Source organism: Episyrphus balteatus, chromosome 3 (genome assembly GCF_945859705.1).
Source record: "Episyrphus balteatus chromosome 3, idEpiBalt1.1, whole genome shotgun sequence".
Lineage (NCBI taxonomy): Eukaryota > Metazoa > Arthropoda > Insecta > Diptera > Syrphidae > Episyrphus > Episyrphus balteatus.
In genome coordinates this window covers 33,711,222-33,724,777 of record NC_079136.1, presented here as the reverse complement: position 1 = coordinate 33,724,777, position 13,556 = coordinate 33,711,222, and positions in this window count along the sequence as shown.

Genomic DNA, 13,556 nt, shown 5'->3' with positions numbered 1-13,556 from the left:
AATAATAATAATTTTCTTTAGAAAAAATAAATAAATACAGTACAGAGGGAGTCCCTTTTGAATCGTCGTCCCTCTGTTGTTATCTAATGCCCAGGATAGATCGTCAGAGAATGCATCATCTTCATCATAATCATAATAATCATCAGCGGGGGCATATCGCAGTGTGATAGGTGACCAAGAAAGGATCTATCGAGGAAATGTAAACAATTTGTGTTTTTAGTTTCAAGTTGAGAAGTTTGCTTTTATAAATTTGAAATAATATAAAACAGGTACGACCGACAGACGAAAGAGTAGGTACAATAACTAGCATACCTGCAGCAAGAATAAAATTATTATATATATTTTTTTTAATAAATTTTAGAAGAAGGTGAATTTTACAAGTATTTGAGAAAATAAAAACGCTGAGATTTTAAAATTTGTATAAAAACTACAAGCAAATTCAACAATATCTTTAATTCTCTTTGGTGTACTTCAAGGAACCATTATAAGACCTGTTTTGTTTTTTAATTCTTGTAACCAAATTCTTCACTCCGATTAAAGTGATTAATGTTTGATAATTTTTAAATCTACGACATGCAGACATCACATTAAATTTCATCTCTGCTTAATGCTTCTTTGGTGTCAAAAACCATTTGCATGGTCCTTTTTTGACGAAAAGTAATGAAATTTTGTACCCTGGAGTAAAAGTAATGAAAGTACCTAAGTCAAAATAAACAATTTTTTTTAAATTAATATTTGAGTCTTCTAAATTGTTGCTATTTAAAAGAATATGAAAAACAGAAACAAAATTCTCAATGCTCACAAAAGAGCAGATAATTTTCAAAGAGAAGAGAACATTTTGTGTAAAAAAGTCTTAAAGTTAAAAAGAGCAGAGAGCATTTTTGTTTAAAAAAGCAGTGAAATCATTAGGATAGGAGCAAAGAACATTCGTAAAAATTGAACTGTTCATTTCATCGCTTTATGTTCGCCATTTTGCATAGGAAACAAAAACAAAAAACACATACAAAATTCAGCAATGTCATTGAACAATTTGCTTATGATTTTTGGGTTATTCGTAGTGTAAGTGTTTCCCATGTGGCTATGTTCACTTGGATGAAGCATCTATTGATTTAATATATAGGGTAGAGTTGCTTGTAGCCGGCCCCTTAAGGATTTTGTCTCATAAAATAAAGCACAGAAACGTCAAATATCAACATTTTCGAATAATTCTTGAAATAAAATGTACTTTATTTATTAATTTTTCGATATGGTTAAAAAAAAGTTAATAGGTAATAGTTCCCAAAAATATTTTATTGAAGTTTTTGTATAAAAAAGTCAGATTCTCCTAAATACGGCCTTTGTTTCCTATTTTCGGCCATCTGGTGTCCCATTTCCGGCCACTGACTATATTAGGTCAAGCTTAAGTAAATTGAATGTTTTTTATTTAAATTTTTGTGTTTTGAAGAATTTAGAAACAATTTTGATTGTTAATAAATTATAATATAAAATTATTCAAAAATGTATTTACTTTTCCTAATTTTTAAAACTTTAATCAATAAAAGGAGGCCGAATACAGGAAACTCTTGAATTTCAAACCTTTTTTTGTGTTCTATCTCCGGCCCCCCCTTAAAATTCACATCTTTTACATATTTAAAATCTATTTTATTTGAAGAATAATATATATTTAATAAGAAAAACAACAATTCAAAGCATTAGCCCTAAAATTGGTTCCACAAAACACTAATTACGATAGTAGTTTTCGGCAGTAAAATTACCCGATTGGATCACTTCACACTTATTTTTTCTAAGAAAACTGAATAAAAAGAATTATAAGAATTTTGTAATTTTAGAAGAGACATTTAAAAGAACAACATAAGAGCAAAAATTTGGAATAAATCCTACGAAATCACTAGTTATAACGATTTTTCTGAAAGGTGGTCGGCTAATGGAGAGGGCCGGAATTAGACAACTCTACCCTAGCTTTTTACTACCTTTAGTCCATACAAAAATTTGGCTGTTCTAATTTTGTTATTGCTTTTTTATAAGGTTGAGTACCGAGCAGTGAGCAGCTAGCTATATTGAAGAGCAATCGCAACTGTTCTCTGCTCAGTGGAAGAGCAGAGTGATTAAAAACAGCTATCGCAATAGCAGCCTCAGTCCTACTTCTGAATAAGCATATTCTCGCAGTAATCAGAAGAAAAAAATGTTGAAGAAGTTTCTTAATCTGAGAATGTCGCAAATAAGCAGAATCGGAACGTGTTAATCATTTACAAAAGCAGAAAAACCGTTTTTTGGTTGCAATTCAATATCAAAAATAATTTAAAAGCCTCTGCTGAAATTCTTCTTAAAACTGTTTAGCCTTCCTGGCGCATTATCCTTTTATTTATTTTGTTTTTTTTTTTTTAATTTCCCATTCTTCCTTAGAGTTCAAAAGGATAAGAAATCCACTTGATTGCAAAAGATGTATCTAGTAATGGATTTATGAATGTGAAAGGAGTATATTCTTATGTTTCTTATTTTGTTCCCCCCCAACCAACCAGCTGCCTAAAAATTCACACACAACCTACACATAACCGAGTAGGGGGGGAGGGGGGGGGGGGGCAAATGAATAGATAGATAGATGTACTGCACGCTGTGCCAGCAGGAGATAAGGATCTTTTTTTTGTTAGTCTTATATTTCTCACAAAGCGATGTGTGTTATCCTTTTGTTTGGCTCTCGGTAAAGTTCTCACGAAATGCACCTTAATAGCTAAAGGGTTATCCGACAGATATATGAACTCACGCTTGAAGTTTCGAACTGAGTTTTCAAGTTGTAATAGCATGATGGGAAATGAGAAAAAGATGAAGATGAAGAAAAACTAGAAGAAGAAGAAGGAAGAAGGGTGTGTTTCCACACTGCATAGATCCCATAGAAGTGCACTACAATCTCCAAGAGAGTCTGTTTACTATCGTATTTGGTAGAAATTGAATGTGAAAATCGAAAGCTTGTGGGTAACATAAGCACTTCAATGTTTCATTTTCTCTGTGCAAGGAAAAAGTTTAAGTTTCAAGGATTATCATCGCTTGGACCGAACCACATATCCAAGTTGTTTGCAAGGATGATGTTGATGATGATGATGATGATGGTATATAGAGTAAAGAGGTATACTTATATGACGGAGAAAGAGAGCTAACGGGGATGGGGGGGAGTTTTTAAAACATCCTACTTTTCGTTTAAGTTGGTGTTCCCCTCTTGCTTGGCTGATATGATGTTATGATGATGACGATAATAGTGAGTTGGTGGGAAAATACAATCCTTTGATGCTTCTCTCGGTTAATAACGACGACGACGACGAACGATGCGATGGGAGCGTTTTAATTCAAGATATTAAATGAATTATGGTTTTGGATAAGTACACACACTGCATGGGATATGTCATAAGATGAATTGCGTACTCGTAACTAAATTATATCTGACAGTTACTTACAGAACATAATTATTTCAATTATTCTATACGTTTGCAATGTTCATATGTAACTTTGTTTTTTTTTTTTTTTTTTTTTTATGGTGCGGATGAAGTTCCGTTTGCGAAAATTATAAAGGGGGATTGTAATTTTGAAGTTTTCAAATTAGCTTTGAAAAGTAGGTAACATTTTTTTGAGAGTTGCACAGAAAATTAGATTACTCGCTAAGTTAACTTGTATAAGTTAAATATTAACTTTTATTTTTTATTGCAAAATTTAATCCAGTAAAATGGGGACGTAAAATTAATAGAACGATTCTCAATTTTTAAAAAAACTTTCGTTGAAATTGAGGTAATGAAGAAGTATTAGTGGAAAAATAGAAATATAATGGATTTTTTCTTGTCTGTCATGTACATACAATGTAGGTACATTTTAGAACAACAAAGTTTTTCAGTTTTTCAAAAATGGGGAGTATTGGAAATTTTTGAAAGGATGATTTCATCTAAAAGGGTTGAATTAAAAAAAAAAACCTTTTTGGAATCCAAAAAGTAAGTACCTACACAATTTTATAGCTCTAAGCTACAAAAGTTCAAACTCAAAGGTCTTGAATATTATACTCGTGGTGTTATATATTGTTTCTGGGTGATCTGGGAAATCAACGAGTTAAGTTAAAAATTATAATCTCACTTCAAAGTTGAATACTACCTTAGTAATAGCAATCAATTCAAATGCAAATTTTTACATTCAATTTTCTTCGCTTACTACGAACGAAATTCCGTTTATGTTATTTATTATAACCAAGTTACAAATTCTTAACCCCAATTCAAACTGACTTTTCACTTTGCTTTTTTTGAATTTTGGTTTGATCAAAGTTGAAATTATAACAATATGGTTCTACGTTCTTACCTGGTTTTTACCTTCTTACTTCCTTAGATTTATTTTTTTTTTTAATAAAAAAATTAATTAAAATTTTTTTTATGTTATGAGTTTAAGGGTCAAAATCATGGAGGTGGAAAATTTGATGTCCAGGCATTTTTTTAAATCAAAATAACATTTATTTAAAGTTTTTTTCTCATTTACCAATTAAAATACATAGTAGGCACGAATCTACGAATATATTTGTTTCGGTTAGAAAAGTTTAAATTTCTTTTTTATTGCATCTTATATACCCAAAAACAGCGTTCCCGGACATGTCCAAAACTCAAAAACTGATATTCAAATGACTTAAAAACACATTAAAGTCAATTATTTTTAAGTATTTCTTTTCTAAAGACTACATATACACAATACTTTTTATAAATTGGTACATCTCTTACAAAAAAATTTAGTTTTGTTATTTTTTATACATTAATAAAAGTTGTCACAGGAAAAATGATGCATAAAACCAACATTTTTTAATGTATCAATATTTTAATCATCTAATGTACAAATTGTGCTGGAAGCAGTTTTAAAAGTTGATTTTATATAGATTTATCATTCCACGGTTATTTTTAAGGATAAATATGTAAAATGTATGAAAGAAGATAGTTTTAGTTTCATTTTTAAGTAGCGTACATCAATTAACCGTCATTCCGGGAACGCTTGTTTTGGGGTATAGTTAGAGTAAAAATTTATTTTTTTTTGTGATATTATGATCAAAAATCGAGGCCACTAGAATATAATCTCAAAAATATTTCGTTTAACTTTGTGACATAAAAAATAAAAATAAATTAAGGTCAAAACGTCATTTCCGGGAACGCTCTTAGAATCTGAATAAATAATGCAGTCTAACACTCATAATTTTGCATTTTTTGGGTATTTTTACTCAGAAGTCTATCTAAGTATGGCTGTAATATACACTTTCGTCAAAAACAGTTACAAGAAAACAAAAGAAAAAATTACTTATGGCCTAAGTGTTTCAGACGTGCATAAAAGCATTTTTTTGCAGAAATCGGTCTCTGTCCCAAGAAATAAAGTTATATTTGATTAATTTAGGACCTACTACCTTAATATAATAGTGTATCATTCACATTGATACTATTTCTAGACACCTAAAGTCGTTTTGAAGAGATTACCACAATTTCGAGGAAAGTTTTTCTAGTACCTACTAATCTTTGGGGTTTTGCGGTAAATTGAAAAATATACATTTTTGTGCTCTGCCCGTTCATGAACCGACAAATTATGGCTAAAGCGAACATTTGAGCATGAAATGTTTATCATAAAACAAAGTTGATTTTTTAAGAATTCGGTCATCGAAATTTCCCACCTCCATGATTTTGACCCTTAAGAACCCTGTTACTTGACTTACGCTTACTATAACTAAATTATTGTAGGTACTAAGTTTTAGCTTCCTCTATCATCAAAATTACTTGCTTGTTCTTTTTAGTTTAAAATTTTTGAAAACTTCTGACAAATTTTTAGTTCCCGCTCATTCTGCTGTTGTTTTTGTGTTAAAACTTCCAACAACTATATACTTTTTAGCATCATATCCCATAAGGTTTCATCTTAGCATTTGATTTGAGAAGTGACTTTTCAAAAGCAGATCACTTCTCATTTTTTTTCAAATTAAGTAGCTCTGTTCTGGATATTCCAAAGTATAATTTAGTCAGCCCATATAGTTAAACAAAAAACAGCTAATTGATCCCCCAAATCGGTCTCTTGACACCTAAATTTCGAATTTAATTTTGTCGATTTTCTGAGAAATGACAAAAAGTGTTTTTATACCCTTTTGAAAAGTCACTCCTTATTTAATGTTTTAGGATTGATGATTCTGGCAAGCATAAAGTTTGAATAGGTTTGCCAACATTTTCGCGGTCGATTATAGCACTTTTCAAAAAAGAAAAAAAGTCAAAGAATTTTGTTACCTATTTATTTTTATAAAAAATCTGTATTTTTAGCACTTCGTGCATTTATTTAAAAGTTTTTCATAAACAACAAATTATGTATAATTTTAACCTTTTTCAGATTTTTTCAGTTAACAATTTCAATACTCGCCATTTTAGGTTCATGATCTTATCTTAAAAATATTTAAAGCTGTGTGTCAGTTGCGTTAAAATTATGGTGAAATTTTTCAAATTGGTTAAATTTTGATAATATTTTAGCCACATATTAAAATAATCGACACACGGCCTTATTAGGTTAGGCTTAGGCAAGTTCAGATACATGCAAAAAGTAGAACATTAAGTTGCAATCAACTTCTGGATTATTTTTACTTGCGATATAGGTACTATAGGGCAAGTTTAGGATTCGTAAAAAAAATCGAACTCGAGATAACAATTTTACATGACATTACGATGATGGAGAATGCCAAAAAAGAGGGTCCGGCAATTCTGTCTGTCTGTCTGTCTGTCTGTGTGTCTGTCCCTATCTGGAGCTGCAGCCTAAACGAGTGAAGTGATTTTCTTCAAACTTGGTAGTTAGCAGTTTTTGGTGATTCCCTAGAGGGGAAATTGAAATATTTTTTTTATGACCAAAACTAACGGTACCTGTCATATAACGGAAATAGAAAAGTTAATTTTTTTCAAAAACGGCTCTAACGATTTTGATTAAAATTTTTGTGTGTAGTACTACACATAAGAGCCAACTTTTTGTACCGTTATTAACGGTATCTGTCATAGAACGGTTTTTTTCGTTTCTGAATATCTCGTACAACATTAACCCGATTTAAATAAAAAATTTTAAGTAAAGGTAATATTAAAATTTTAGAAAATTTTCAAAAAACGCATTTTTGGATTTTTAAAAAATATTTCAAATTTTTTTTTTGAAAAATCAATTTTTTTGAAAACGGATCAGTGAAAAATTTTGAAATTTAGTTTTTATGTGTAAATTAATTATTTCTTCAAAATGGCAAAACTTCCTTTTTTTTGCAAAATTTTAAAAAATTTTTATGTATAAGAAATTATTTTTTTAAAAAAACGGCTCCAACGATTTTCGAAATTTTTTTTCTAAAAATATCTTCTTATACAAGTAATAAAATGGCATACTTAGTTTTTTGTAAGGGATCATTTAAAGCGGTATTTAATTATTTATTTTTTTTTGCACCACTTATGAAATTCCGTGCAAATATCAAATTTTAAATTTTCCCTCATTTTGTTCAATGAAAAGCTTTAACATTAGAGTAACTTTTACCATAAGAGCAAGTACGTGCGACCCCAGTCCTGCAATTTATTTTGTATTTCTTTAGTTTTTTCAACTTTTTTTTTATGACTGTTGGCGACCCTCTCTTGTTTGTTTGTTTACCTATACTTTTAATATTTCGTTATAATCATATTTTTAAATACAAATTTTCAGTCTCGTTATATTTAATTTTTATATTTTTTGTTTGATGACGCCTGGCAACCTTTTTTCCCCAGTTGGGATTTCTTACAAACAATATGACTGTTAATTTATGTATGTATTTTTATTCCGTGTATATAACAACGTTAGACTTTTGTTTCTCCGACTTACATAATGCCAACAAATTAACACTTAAAGTCCCACAATTAAGTTAAAAAAAAAAGAGTGTGTGTACACATGTACACGCGACTGAAGTTATACTTCTCATTCAGTATTATGTAAATTAATTTTATTTGATATTTTTAATTTCTATTATGAAGTAAATAATCCACACTTAGTTTTTTTTTACATTTTTATCAAGTGAACAATAAATTAATTCTTTCATCCTCCTTGCGTCCATGTAGTTTTCAATTTATTCTGTGAAATTTACTCATGTTGTGCGGTTCAGAACGTACGGTTGATGGTTAACGAAAGTAAATGAATTGCGCATAAAATGTGCGATATGGTAATTTTATGAGAATTGTGTGTGCTTCAGCACAAGTAGTAGCAATATGGAACTTGCAGGGTTGCTACAAAGCTCAAAAGTTAGCTGAGCTCAGCTCACAGCTCAGCTCAAATTTTGAGCTAGCACACTTTTGAGCTATGTACCATAGCTCAGCTCATTTGAATTCCGGTATAATCCGGTTTTTCGACTTTTTTCAAAATTCCGAGAAAATTGCCTTTGAAAGTTGGGGTAAAATTTTGTTTCGAAAAATCCCCGAATCTTTGAACGCTCCTGGAAGCTAAACCGTTTGAGAGCAATTTTTGGGAGTGATGCCAAATGATAGCTTGTGTCATGGGCCTACGCTTTGCACATTATCAGATTTTAAAAAAATCGCCTTCCATGTTAAACCGCCACATCATGCCTATTTTATCAGAATCGTGCCTAATTTTTTTTTTTACTTTTAAGTTCTCCCGGTTTGAGAACGCGTGGACCTACAGGGATGGGAGTTGTACCCAAAGGTAGGTTAGAGTCCCCGCTAAATTTTGGCATCAAAAAATTTTTTTTCATTTTCTTCAAAATTCCGCGATATAGGCGTTCGAACGCTTTGATCTAGAGACAGGGGAGTGGTGCCATATGAAAGCTTATATTCTCAGCTATAATCCGGTTTTTCGATTTTTTTCAAAATTCCGAGAAAATCGCCTTTGAAAGTTGGGGTAAAATTTTGTTTCGAAAAATCCCCGAATCTTTGAACGCTCCTGGAAGCTAAACCGTTTGAGAGCAATTTTTGGGAGTGATGCCAAATGATAGCTTGTGTCATGGGCCTACGCTTTGCACATTATCAGATTTAAAAAAAATCGCCTTCCATGTTAAACCGCCACATCATGCCTATTTTATCAGAATCGTGCCTAATTTTTTTTTACTTTTAAGTTCTCCCGGTTTGAGAACGCGTGGACCTACAGGGATGGGAGTTGTACCCAAATGTAGGTTAGAGTCCCCGCTAAATTTTGGCATCAAAAAATTTTTTTTCATTTTCTTCAAAATTCCGCGATATAGGCGTTCGAACGCTTTGATCTAGAGACAGGGGAGTGGTGCCATATGAAAGCTTATATTCTCAGCTACCCGATAGTGGTATAATCCGGTTTTTCGATTTTTTTCAAAATTCCAAGAAAATCGCCTTTGAAAGTTGGGGTAAAATTTTGTTTCGAAAAATCCCCGAATCTTTGAACGCTCCTGGAAGCTTAACCGTTTGAGAGCAATTTTTGGGAGTGATGCCAAATGATAGCTTGTGTCATGGGCCTACGCTTTGCACATTGTCAAATTTTTAAAAAATCGCCTTCCTTGTTAAACCGCCACATCATGCCTATTTTTTCAGAATCGTGCGTATTTTTAAGCTATTGCATAGATTTTAACGCAGGCCTGGCATGGGGAGCTAACCAAGAAAAAACGTAACGAAAAATTAGTACATTTATGATGGTATGTGTGTATATGCATATGATACGATTGTACGAAGCTTGCATGGATTTGTGAATGGTTTTGGTTCAGCCAGAGAGGGTTATATAAATTGTGTTAGACAACAAAAAGAGGAGTAAGGAAGAAGACCATACATTTTTCTGTATTTTCTTTTCTTTTGTTTTCTCTTCCCATTCTTCTCTTTCTTGATCAACTTTTTGTGATTTGTGAAGGAGTAAAGCGTTGGATTGCGCTTGCGATATTAAATCAGAAGAGGAGAGAAAAAGTATTCTTGTGTTTTCTTATTTTTTTATCTGGAGAAGTTTATGACATGAGATTGTGTGTATGCATGTTGTTTTCAAATGTGACCTTGTTGTTGTATATAAATTGATAGGTAGATACAAAATATAATCATTTGTTTTGTGTAGTGTAGGTTAACAAATTATAATTGCATAAGTTGATAAAAAATGCAATGCAATAGCTTTACCACGGCAGTCCTCGAGTACCACAAGTCTTTTTTTTTTTTACTTTTAAGTTCTCCCGGTTTGAGAACGCGTGGACCTACAGGGATGAGAGTTGTACCCAAATGTATGTTAGAGTCCCCGCTACTTTTTGGCATCAAAAAATTTTGTTTCCATTTTCTTCAAAATTCCGAGATATAGGCGTTGGAAGTTGGGGCGCTCACTTTCAGCTCAGCTCAAATGAGCTGAGCTATGGTACCTAGCTCAAATTTGAGCTGAGCTGTGAGCTGAGCTGAAATGTGACCTTTTTGCAACCCTGGCAACTTGCCACATGGAAATTACCACATGCAACTTGTCACATGCAACTTCCCACTAGAACTTGCCACACGCAACTTGCCACATACAACTTGCCACATGCAACTTGCCACATGAAACATGTAACTTGCAACGTGTTGTGTGTTTTATGTTTGCAGTACTGCGGCGTACTGCATTTTTAAATACTAAAGTACTGCCTACTCTAAAGGTGAAACGACAGCCCTGCTACCCAGGGTGATCGCGTCATAATCCCTTTGACATTCTTGTCAAAAAGTAAATTTTCATACTCACCCTCCCATAAGAAGTATAACTTCAAAAAGAACATTTTGCTGACATAGGCTCCAAGTTGTAAAGAGAGAAATAAATAATATTATAGACGTATATGATCCATGAGAGTAAAACAACAATAAGTGTCACTGGAAAGTAACTACTTAAAATTACCATCTACGATGACGTAGAAATTACATTTAATACATTCCTTCAACTGCATTTTAAATGCTTTTTCTGCCTTTCTTTAAAGCTAAGAACTTAAATTTCTACAAAACCCGGACTTTTCATCCACCTTGTTAATTGTGGATGCTTTTCTTGAGTTTTTTCGTTTGTCTCTCCCCAAACAAAGCTCAGCAATTTGTTTGCTTTAAATCCTTAAATCCTTACAATCCACAACCCAACAAGTGCATAAAAAAAAAAACAGCAACAAAAATCAGACTTAAGCAGTTTTAATTTCGTTGTCCTTCCACCATCCTTTTTTTTCGAGTTGAAAAAAAAAACACAAAAAAAACATTAAATTCACAGTTCTCACGTTTTGAGGTCCTTCAGCCATTTCCGTCATAAATGTAACTGAATGGGTCGTCGTCATTTGTTGTTGTTGGTTCTTGGTTGGGTTGGAGACGCAGCACGGCAGCACCACGATACGATGGAATGAAGAATGAGTGACGCAGTGTGGTGGCGTTCCGCTATATTGCTGCTATGTGCATTCGTTGTTTTTATGAGGGCAGATTTATTATTTGAAGATTTTTAAAGGACCAAGTGCCAATAAATTTCAGCATTCATCTGGAGTGAATATATATACCATAAATACCACTGCAGACTGAAGCTAGACTTGAAGCTGAAGCGCCACGACAGGATGCTATGAATAGACGGTTTCTTTTCCAATTGGACCTTTTGTGCGTTATGTGGCCACTTTGTGATTGTATTGTATGGTGGTGATGGTGGGTGGGTGGTCATGGTTTTTATATGTTTGGTGTGAGGATGAGGGTTGTTTTGAGAGGACTATGGCGAGGATGTTTTGAAAGTTCGAAGGGCTTCCATGGTATTGCGTGGTAACGACGCAATTAGACTGTTCATTCTATGTTAAAAGCAATTCGCCAATTGCTGTTGCTAATGGCAATGACTATGACTATGACCATGGTTGGCTATATAGAATAGATGACTGGAGTTGGAACTGGTGGAGCTGGACGCACTCGGGATTTTGCGGAGAACGACTATTATGAGGGTATTGGAGATTTTTATTACTTTTTATTGCCTCATCAATTCTTGTTTTCGCAGCAATAGAAATATTATTGTAAAGGATTGCCCTGGATGAATTTATATCGTACTTTTCAAGTGGAAGAAATTGAATGGCCATGGACATGGACTATGGGCAACAAACGAACCAACAAACACCATGTTGCCAGAAAATATATGAAATGAAAAAGTTTGCCAAAGAGCGGGAGACAGGCGGAAAATATAGGAAGTGTAGATTTAATATATTTTATTAGCTATTTAAGATATGTATACATATCACGTTGGGTTTATATAATTCGATTTTACTCTTCCTTTTTGGAAGGATATTCAAGACCATCACCATCGCCACCACCAACAGTTAAATTGAGTGTTTTACCAATAAAGTTGATTATCTATTTTGAGAAGTTTAATTTTGTTGTGTTATCTATTTATGGAGGAATTTCAGCTTTTTATTGATTGCTGTGTGTTGAAATAAATAAAATTGTGTGTTTTAATATTATGTCCTCTTGAAAGGCGAATAAAAGAAATAAATTTTATTATTTCATAAAATCAAAACAAAGCCGTCAATTAAACGCACGTGCAAGAATTAAATTATTTTTGCTGAAAAAGTATAATTTAACCATATTTATGTTTGATTTGTGTGGGCAATGGTAGAACAATGTAATCAAAAATGACAAAATAATGCACAATGTGTTCATAATTTTCTACTATAGTATGATTTTTTGGAAATTCACATAAATTAGCAGAAAATTGGAATTACATATGTATTTAGATTTTTCTAAAACTTTCCTTGAGCTCTTAGATCTTAATTCTAATATGACGCATTGCAAAAAAGTGGGTCCTCAATTCTGCTTGTGTGTTTCTGTGTTTCCCTTACCTATTCTATCTCGGACTAGAACCTACACCAATGAATCGATTTTCTTAGAACTTGGGTAGTTGAAAGTTTTGAGTAATTCCCTACATTTAATAAATTCCCTAAATTTAAGGACCGATACTAACGGTACCTTCCATTCAAACAATATAGAAAAGACTTGTAATACTTTTCAATTAAAAATTATATTTTGAAAACGTTACTAATATTCTAAGATCCGGCCATAGGACGACCTACCCTCATCGTTATACCAGTTGAGAGTTATATTTTCTGAAAGGTAGTGTCTAAGGAAATAAATTGCACATGGGTTGCCAAGCGATATCCTGTCAAGACATAGGGTTGCCAGGCCTTTAAGTTTATTTTTCCCTATTTTAGAATACGCCACCCTGCTTATATGGCAACCCAAAGAGTTATAAAAAAAATATTATGTCATAGGAAATTTAATTTGAAAATTTAAATTTTCAGGATTTCTTAAAATTTGAAGTCTGAGTAGGGTAAACAAAGGTAAATTTAGAAAATGGAATATTTTCGTGTTTTTGAGTACGCATTTTCGTTAAACAAAAGTTGTCACCTATTGCTTCAAAAGACGTACTTCTACTAATAATAATAATAATAATAATAATATATTTTATTTTTCAAAAATTTGATACAAAAACAATATAATAATCTTAAAGATATAATAAATCTTAAAAAATTCAAAATTTTAAATCTTTATATTGATTTTATATAATAAAAAAGAGGTAATATATAATTAACAAAATAATATGACATTAACAATATTGTTGTCTGTCAG